Raw genomic sequence first — 10,243 nt, forward strand, 5'->3', positions numbered from 1 at the left:
GAGCTCTGAATCAACCTTCATCTCCCATTATAGGATTGATGCTAAGGTATCAGTTTTCGGCCTTTGGGCAGACAGTCCTTACTTCTGCCGAGCATGAGGACCCTCCCTAGGGCATTCTTCTTGCTATCTCCCCATCTGTGCTGCTGGTAGGACGTAAGGGAATCGTTAATTTCTAACGATAATTTGTTTTCCCTTAGTCCTAACAGCAGCACACAAATTTCCCACCCTAAGGTATTTTTTCTTGTTATAGACACGGTGGGCTGGGGGGCGAACACCTCCCTTTAAGGGAGCTGGAGTTCTTTTATTGGTTATTCTTTGGCTCATTAAAAATTCCGCTGGTCCTACCAGTCCACGGGGGGCAGTTAACCCCATCTGTGCTGCTGTTAGGACTAAGAGAAAACAAATTATCGTTAGAAATTAACGATTGATGCCTCCTGCCCACACCTCAACCTCCTCTTTCACATACTGTACTCAATTTCTCTCTCCACTGGAGATTCGGCTTAGTGCTGGAACATGCACTGTTGAGGATGTCATGATATTAATCTGAAGCCATTACAATATGGCGCTGACACCTAGATGTTTACAGTTTACATACCAAAGTTTGTAAAATAATGCACAATGTGCAGATGCCAAGTGTTCTCTGTTCTTGTTTTTCTATTTTAGCCAATGAAACAATTGCATGAGCCTCAGTAGAGGAACACCCTCTCTGATGATATAAAAACTGCTTAACTTCCTGTAATAAATGAGTTCTGCTTTAATACTAAATTAGTGGCAGTGTGGTCCTTCCGTGCATGATATACTAACAGCTTGTAATTTGGAAGACAGTCAATAAGCACAATCAGCTTGTGGTAATCCAAAATCCATGTGTGTTGATGTGCGGCTGACATATCAGGACCAAATCCAGCAACCTCTGTGACTCTTGCACGCTTGCTCGGCTGTTCTCAGAACTTCCATAAAAGTGATTGGAGCATATTAAGAGTTGTAGTTTCACAACATTTGGAGTGATGGAAGTTGTTGATCCTGTGCTTTGGGTTTTGCATGAGGCATAACATAACCATAATCCCCTGAGACATGTCCAATTCACTTGTCCAGCTCAAGCAGCAGTTCTCCTTCCTGTATAATTACTGCAGCCACCGCACTGAGCTGTGATCGCTGCCATCAGCGTCTGCCCTATGTACTCTAATTGTAATGGAAAGATGAAGATCAATGATCAAGTCTGTAAATACTTAATCAGGGTTACTTATTGATTATGTAAAGATCATATATTTTTTATTAGTATAATCTGCATGTCCACAGCAGCACTGTTGTGCTTTTTCATAAGTGTATAAAACATTTATCTAAATATCCTAGTTACAGTGGATTTGATTATATATCTATAAGAGGCCATATTGTTATATGTTATGCATTTTAAAGATGGCCGAGAGAGGGTCATTTGAAGGAAAGTTCAGATAATTTCTTTTCATGGATGTACCAGTCTAAAAAAAAAAGAGGCCTTCTTGTCTCCTTAGGGATTTATGACAGGAGATAAGAGTGCTCTCCAGACGCAGCTGGTGCTAATTACCTCTACAGTTTGTTATTTATTAATGAAGCAGAAAATCTGTGATATCTATATACACCTATAATCAACCTTAGTTTTGTATAAGAAAATCAATAAGACATATAAAATGATACATATTGTTACATATTTTTAAAGGGGTTCTGCAGTTTGTTTTAACTGCTGATCTATTCTCTGGATAGATCAGCATCTGACCGGCGGGGGTCCGACACCCGGGACCCCCGCCGACCAGCTGTTTGAGAAGGCAGCGGCGCTGCGGCCTAGTCACTGGGCCAGCGGTAAACAGTGAGGTCACGACTAGGATCACTGGGCTGGGCGGGGATAAACTCCGTTCCCTTGAATAGAGCTTAGCCGCGCCCAGGCCAGTTGATACTAGTCGTGAAGTCACTGGGCCAGCGGTAAACAGTGAGAAGGCCGCGCCGCTGCCTTCTCAAGCAGCTGGTCGGCGGGGGTCCCGGGTGTCAGAATCCTCTGGATAGATCAGCAGTTAAAACAAACTGTAGAACCCCTTTAAGGACGTTTATGCATCTGTTATATATACTCTTAGGAACGCATATATTCCTATTATATGATGAAGACAGTTTGGGTATAGACTTTGTTAATGAGTATCTGTAAAGATGTGGTGTTTTTACTAACAATCAATTAACCGTTGGTGTAGCAGAGGAGGTACAGATATCTCTGAGAAAACAAGGCTCATTCATATAATTATTGGTCCCATAAATTAACCATGTGAGAAACATTCAAAGGGCGCCTAAGAGTCTGTCCATAATTGGTAAGAAGTGTCAGAATTAATCACTATAGCTTTGATTTAGGTTCAAGAGGTCATGTGTATAGAATGTGAGATAGCTTAGGTAACTGTCACCTAGGGGTAAACGAGCAACATTACAACAACAGCAGAAATACATTTTGGGTAATACATTGACATCACAGTCCTTATCACATATACACGCCTAGCCGACAATGATTGGAAAACTCCAAACTAGGAAGGTGTGTCTAACTGATAAGTTTGTGAGCATAAACCACACACGAGAAAAGGGTACACCACCACCAAGAAAGAAAAAAAAAGAGAACACAGAGAAACGAAGAAAACCCAGAAGAAAGATCCTAATGACCAGATCGTAACTTAGAGCCAACTTCCTTTAGTCCAGTGCTTCTCAATTATTTTCTGTCATGCCCCCCCTAGGAAGAAGAAAACATTTCGCGCCCCCCGCGCGACTGTAAATAGTATCATTTGTCGGGGGCTCCCTCTCTCCAGCCGTAGAGTTGCTAGGCAACCGACGCCGCGTGGGACGCCGCTTGTGGATGACGGACACTTATGGGGGGATCTGTGGATGACAGACACTTATGGGGGGGATCTGTGGATGACGGACACTTATGGGGGGGATCTGTGGATGACGGACACTTATGGGGGGGATCTGTGGATGACGGACACTTATGGGGGGGATCTGTGGATGACGGACACACACTTATGGGGGGATCTGTGGATGACGGACACTTATGGGGGGATCTGTGGATAACGGACACTTATGGGGGGGATCTGTGGATGACGGACACTTATGGGGGGGATCTGTGGATGACGGACACTTATGGGAGGGATCTGTGGATGACGGACACTTATGGGGGGGATCTGTGGATGACGGACACTTATGGGGGGATCTGTGGCTGGCACTGTTACAGGGGGATCTGTGGCTGGCACTGTTATATATGTGCCATCCACAGACCCCCCACCCCATAACAGTGCCATCCACAGTGCCCCCCCAGCCCATAACAGTGCCATCCACAGACCCCACCCCATAACAGTGCCATCCACAGACCCCCCCCCGTTGCCGTTCCAGTACAGTTATAGAATGTGTAAAATTAATAATGATTCTATTCATGAGGCCCCCTCTGTAGTAGAACATTCAATATATCCATCCTACTCACAGGGCTGTTATCGTAATCCAGGCCGGCCGGGCAGACGAGCGGCAGCGTCACTGACTGACGTCACGTGCCTGCGCCGCCTGCTTCATTCATAAAGTATGCCGGGCAGGCACGTGACGTCAGTCAGTGACGCTGCCGCTCATCTGCCCGGCCGGCCTGGATTACGATAACAGCCCTGTGAGTAGGATGGATATATTGAATGTTCTACTACAGAGGGGGCCTCATGAATAGAATCATTATTAATTTTACACATTCTATAACTGGGGAGGAGCGGTGGGGTGGGGCTATAGTACAGTGACCGCACCGCCCCACCGCTATTGCCGGCCCCAAGCTCCAGGCCCTGAACGAGCCCCTCTTTACGGAGCCTGGCGCCCCCCCTGGGGGGCGCGCCCCACTATTTGAGAAGCACTGCTTTAGTCCCTGCACATCATCTGTATTCTCAGTAATGTATAACTTTGTTTTGTGTAGTATTGATATAAATTTAATCAGCCTGATATTTAGTCAACTCCCCGCTTAGTGTGGATGCTTAGTGTTAAAAGGCGCTACATCAATATTGTTAATATTCAGCAAAGATGCATATTGCTAAATAAAAGATCCAATATTGATTTAAGAGGAAACTCTCTAAAGGCGTGGCCTAAGAGCGCATGGAGTAAGTCGTACCGCTCACTGCTCCTGCTAGCATCCTGTATAATCGAGTGGTAGCACCCCTCGAATCGTTGCTGTAATCTTGCCTGGTGGAAGGGAAGTGACCGGAGGGTGCTGTGGCGATTTTGTGAGTTCTGACATGCCGAGGAAATCAAGCAAAGTGCCGAAGGCCGACAGACCGGAGGTGGGCCAACATGGCGCCGATGGAGGAGAGGGGACGGCGCTGCAGCAGGCGATGAGTCAGAGTGCGGCTGCTAAACTGAGCAAGTATGCTCGTACAGACAGCGGAGTGGGCGATTGGGCTGAGGAAAAGGAGACAGATATACATACCTCCTCTGACCAGGAGGACGGATCCCTTGATGGTGAGGCCCTGGATGCGGTGAATTGGCCGCCACTGACTCCTGTATGTCCAGCTAAGGACACAGTAGGCCCCAAGGCCGCGGCTAATGAGGAGCCCACTTTGAAAGATATCATGGCCGCTGTGGCCAGCTGTAATAGCACCCTGAAAGTGCTCACAGTGCAAGTCGGCAGCCTGAGATCAGATGTGTCTATAATAAGGCATGATCTACACAAGATCTCTGAGCGCACCTCTGAATTGGAGAAGAGGGTGTCCACGATAGAAGATGTAGTTCAGCCTTTGCAAATGGCGGCAAAAACAACTGCTAAGGACATTGCTGCTTTATATGCCAAAACGGATGACCTGGAGAACAGGTCCAGAAGGAATAACCTGCGAATTGTGGGAATGCCAGAGAAGGCGGAGGGGGCCAATGCCACAGAATTTGTGGAGAAATGGTTGCATCAGTTGTTTCATGAGAAAGGCCTATCTTCCCTGTATGCGGTGGAGCGGGCGCACAGAGTGCCCATGCGGCCGCTCCCGCCAGGCAGGCCTCCTCACCCTATATTGGCGAAGATTCTGCATTTCAATGACCGGGACACTATTCTGCGGCAGTCCAGGGACAATGAGGAGATGGTCCTGAATGGAGTTAAAGTGTCCATATTCCCGGACTATTCTAATGAGGTGCAGCGGAGAAGAAGCAGATTTATTGATATAAAGAAAAGGCTGAGAGGTCTACAAGTCCAGTATGCTATGCTGTTCCCTGCTAAACTGCGTGTGGTGGCTTTGGGATCCACCAGATTTTTGGAGGAAGCGGCACAGTGGCTGGACGTCCACGAGCGACAATTGAGAAGTGGGGCCCTGGACACTTGAAGGAGGCAGAGATATGGTTCCTTATGTTTAATCTATATATGTGTTTGCACTTTAAGGTCACTTTAATGTTGCACCAGTTAAGAAGTGTATTATGCAATGCTACCGCATGGTAGATCCTGAGGAGGGAGTAGGTGGTTGAGAGAATGTAATGTATTTCTCAGCTGTGGGGAGGATTCTCTACCTGAGGAAGTGTGTTGTAATCTGTTATGATTATTATAGGTTTGGGGGCAAGTTGCTCTCGGATTGCCCTGTTTTAATGATTGAGGTGGAAAAAAGGGGGACTGCGGTTCCCAGTTACAGTAACCTGATTATGGGTGGGGATGGGGGGTAGTGAGACAGTTGGGGGGAAGGGATAGGGTCGTGAACTTTGAGCGGATGGAGTTTGAGTGGGTTGTGAGATTCAAGTATGGCTTAATGTTCTACCATGTCACAGGTGATTAGAGTTTTAAGCTGGAATGTGAGAGGTATGGCAGATGCACGGAAACGACAGTGTGTTTTCCAATACTTGGGGCAGTTTCAGCCGGCTATATGTTGTCTTCAGGAAACGCATTTGATTGGCGATAATCTACACTGGCTGAGCAAAAACTGGGTGATTCATGCGATACATTCAACTCATTCCTCTCACTCCAGAGGTGTAAGCATGATTGTGCATAGTAGTATTAGATATAAACATATACAGGAACGTGTGGACGCTGATGGTAGATATGTTTGTGTTGTGTGTAAGGTGGATGGGATACAGGTGGTGCTTGTGTCGGTGTACGTGCCTCCACCGTTTGCTTCTCCATTTATAAGGGAGATTATGGATTTTGTGGCGGACTTCCCTGGGTTACCATGGCTACTGGTAGGTGACTTCAATTGCACGATGAATGACTCCTTAGATAGATGCCGGGTGGAAGGATCAGGTGGTTCACCGGGGAGTGTGGCTCTAAAGAATATTATGAGTGAAATTAGTGTATATGACGTATGGAGATTGCGTAACCCTAATAAGCGTGGATTCTCGTGCAGATCAGCCACGCATCATTCGCTATCACGCATAGATTTGGCCCTTGTTAATGATGTTATGCTGCCACTGGTTAGGGATGTTGTCTATCATCCTAAGTCGTTGTCTGACCATTCTCTGGTGCAGATTGACTTGTGCCTGGGGGTGCTCAGACAGGGACCGAGGCTGTGGAAATGTAACTCACATTGGCTGAATGTGCTGGGTGACCTATCCGGGATTTCTCTAGAGATCAAGGAATTTTTTGCTATCAATACGGGGACGGCTTCAGTACCCGGTGTCTGGGATGCCATGAAAGCATTCCTGAGGGGAGTCTTGATGAAAGAAATTAGCAAGCATAAATCTAAGTCTAGAGAGTCAGACGTTAAGGCGCATGTCCTAGTGGCTGAGGCTGAGAGAGAGTTTAGTCGATTCCCTACTCTGATTAATAGTGAGGCGCTGGCGGTAGCTCAGGAGCAGCTGAGGTGTCATTTAGTGCAGGCCGCAGAAAGGAAGAGAAGTTTCTATCGTCAGAGATCTTTTGAAGAGGGCGAGAAGGTGGGTCATCTACTGTTGGTTGTTTCCCAGGCTCAGAGAGGCTCCTCTTGTATTCAGGAACTGAGAGATGGCATGGGGAACAGTAGTCAGGACACAAAAGGTATATTAGATATTCTAAAAAGTTTTTATGTGTCTCTATATGCTTCTACTGTCTCTAGTTCTGAGGAGGCTCTGAATGCGTTCCTGATGGAGGCACAGTTAACGGTGCTGTCAGAGGAGGATAGAGAAAGGTTGGAGGAGCCGATTACACTTGAGGAACTGGAAGCTGCGCTTGGGGATATGGCGAATGGTAAGGCGCCTGGGGCTGATGGCCTCCCAGTAGAGGTATATAAAAAGCTGCAGGGGATACTTCTTCCTGAATTACTTAAAGTGCTTGAGCACTCATTGGAGGCAGGTTCGCTACCACATTCGATGCAGGAGGCTATAATTGTAGTTATACCTAAACCTGGGAAGGATCCTAAGTTACCGGATTCCTATAGACCAATTTCGCTTTTAACGGCAGATGTAAAGCTCCTGGCGAAGGTGCTGGCGAACAGGTTGTCCAGGGTGATTCTGACCATTGTGCACCCGGATCAGACGGGTTTTATGCCTGGGAAATCGACCGCTATTAATCTCCGTAGACTATATGCTAGTTTGAATATGCCGGCAGATAATTGTGGAGACAGGGCCTTGCTTGCTCTTGACGCCGCCAAGGCGTTTGATAGTGTGGAGTGGAATTACCTGTGGGGGGTCTTGAGAGTCATGGGTTTTGGAGCGCGGTTCATTCAGTGGGTAAAGGTACTGTACTCGAGTCCCAAAGCAAGAATTAGAGCTAATGGGGGGTTGTCAGACGGTTTTGCCTTGGCTAGGGGCACCAGACAGGGATGCCCATTTTCGCCCTTGCTGTTTGCTCTTGCAATAGAGCCGCTTGCGGCTTTTATTCGCCTGTTATCAAATATTGATGGGTTTCGATATGGTGTGCTGCACAATAAAGTGGCTATGTACGCGGATGATACTCTGCTTTTTTTGGGCGATACTGGTGCATCCCTGGATGTGGCCATGGCATTGATTGATAGATTCGGGAGCTTCTCTGGGCTTCAGATAAATTGCCAGTTGATGGACAGGCCCTGTCAGGTAGGCAAGTTGATAGTTTGGTTCCTTGGGTGGATAAATTCAAATATTTAGGGCTATATATATCACCTAGATTGTCGGACTTTGAAGACCTTAATCTGTCTCCGCTTCTGGCTACTTTTAGACTAAAGGTGAGGACATGGTGTAGACTCTTTCTTTCAGTGGTAGGTAGAGTGAATCTTTTAAAAATGGTAATGATGCCCCAGCTGCTCTACGTATTGAATAATGCTCCCGTGTGGATTCCCCTGGATAGATTTAGGAGAGTACATTCTATGTTTAGGGATCTTATTTGGAAGTATGGTCAGGCTAGGATTAGACTGGAGACGTTGCAATACCCTAAGTCTGAAGGTGGTCTGGCTGTTCCTAATGCATGGATTTATTTTTTAGCTTCTCAATGTCAGCATTTTAAGGGATGGATCAGCTTCCAACTGCCAGATATGACGGGGCAGATTCTGCAACACTGGTTGGGCAGTCGTGACCTCGAGGGTATTCTGGAGGGGTCGGGAATGCATGCTGGGAGAGAGAACTTCATGCTTATTGATCTTATGGAAAAAAGTCTGGGCGAAGGTGAAGCAGCTGAGAGGTGTAGGTGGTGTTTGTGAGCTTTCCCCGATTAGGAATAATCACCTATTGCCTGAGTTCCTAACAATGTCAGGACTCCGGAATTGGGAATCCCATGGAGTAATGAGGATTGGCCAATTAACTGAGGGCAGGATATTTAAATCATTCCAGAGCCTGCAGCAGGAATTTAATATCCCCAGGGTATGAGGTCATGATGAGGAAAGGTTGTACAATAGCCCAAATGGAGGTGGTCCATAAACTTGTTCTCCCGACAGGGGGGAAGGGAAAGAGGACTGATATCACAGGTATACACTCTCCTACTAGATAAATTCTTGGAAGGATTTCCGCTTTCAAGGATGAAGAAGTGGGAGGCTGACCTGGGGGATATCTCTAAGAATAAGTGGAATGACATACTGGAAGGAGTTCCCAAAGTGTCCCTGAGTGAACAGGGCAAGTTGTCCCAACTATTCATCATCCATAGAGTAAACGCCGGTGTTCTTAAAAAGGTTGGTGTAAGAATGGATGACAAGTGTCCAAAGTGTATGGAAGATGGCGCAGATCTGCTACATATGCTTTGGTCTTGTCCAGTAATAGGTAACTACTGGGAAGGAGTAGTGAACATGATTAATAGTAATATGATGCTGAGACTTCAAAAGGATCCCAAGGTGTGTGTGTGTTGGGGTATGTGTCAGATATTGGAGGGACTGAGTTGGTTAAGGTAGCGGTGGGGAGGCTGTTGTATGTGGCCAGGAAATTAGTGTCTCTGAGGTGGATCCAGGGGAGTCCGCCCACATTGGATGAGTTTGAGCGGAAGGTGCATGACATGCTGATGTTGGAAAAAGGGGTGTTTGTGAAGAGAGGGTGTCCTCAGAAATTCGAGAAATTATGGAGTGAATGGTTATCTCACATTCATGTAGTTATTTTGGCTCTTAAAAGGTTCATGACTTGTTTAGGAGGGGGGGGGGTATGGGAGGGTGTTAGAGGTTGTTAGGATAAACGCATCTATGGTCTAAAGTTTGGTCCTACATGTTAACAAGCTATGTACAGCTGTATGAAGATACTGTGTGAAGTTATCATTGGATATTGCTGTATACTGCTTTCGAATCTTAGAAGGGAAAAAAAGACATTGTATTGTTATGGAATTTGATGCATTTATTGATTTAGTAAAAACTATTTGATTTAAAAAAAATAAAAAAAAAAAGAGGAAACTCTCTGATTGGAATAATTTTATTCTATAGTCAATACCAGGCTTAATTTATATTGCTTCCCCATTATCCGAGATTTGTCATAGTTGGGTGCAGAGCAAGGGTACATAACATTATTGAGTTTTTACATCAAAAAATTGTGGTTGAGACGGACTGTGTATACGCTGGTACTGTGTATACGCTGGTATTTGTGTGGCGCCATCTAGTGGCAAATCTTGGGTACTGTATTTCACTGTATCTTTGCAGATTATTGAGTTTCACATTGATTAATCTTTGATTGTATTTAAAAATTATTGTATAATAAATCATTTATATTTTTACATAGATGCTTGTACCTTGTTTTACTGATTGCACAACATAATTAAATAACCGATGAAACTCTTTTTGAGGTTTTATACATGTCCACCTCGAGGATCAACTGTTTTAGAATTTTTTTTCTCTTTAATCCTTTCTTTTATATAAAGCCATTTGCTTTATATCCCCTACAGCACCACAACAGTACTTTT

Source organism: Bufo bufo, chromosome 7 (genome assembly GCF_905171765.1).
Source record: "Bufo bufo chromosome 7, aBufBuf1.1, whole genome shotgun sequence".
NCBI classification, from domain to species: Eukaryota; Metazoa; Chordata; class Amphibia; order Anura; family Bufonidae; genus Bufo; species Bufo bufo.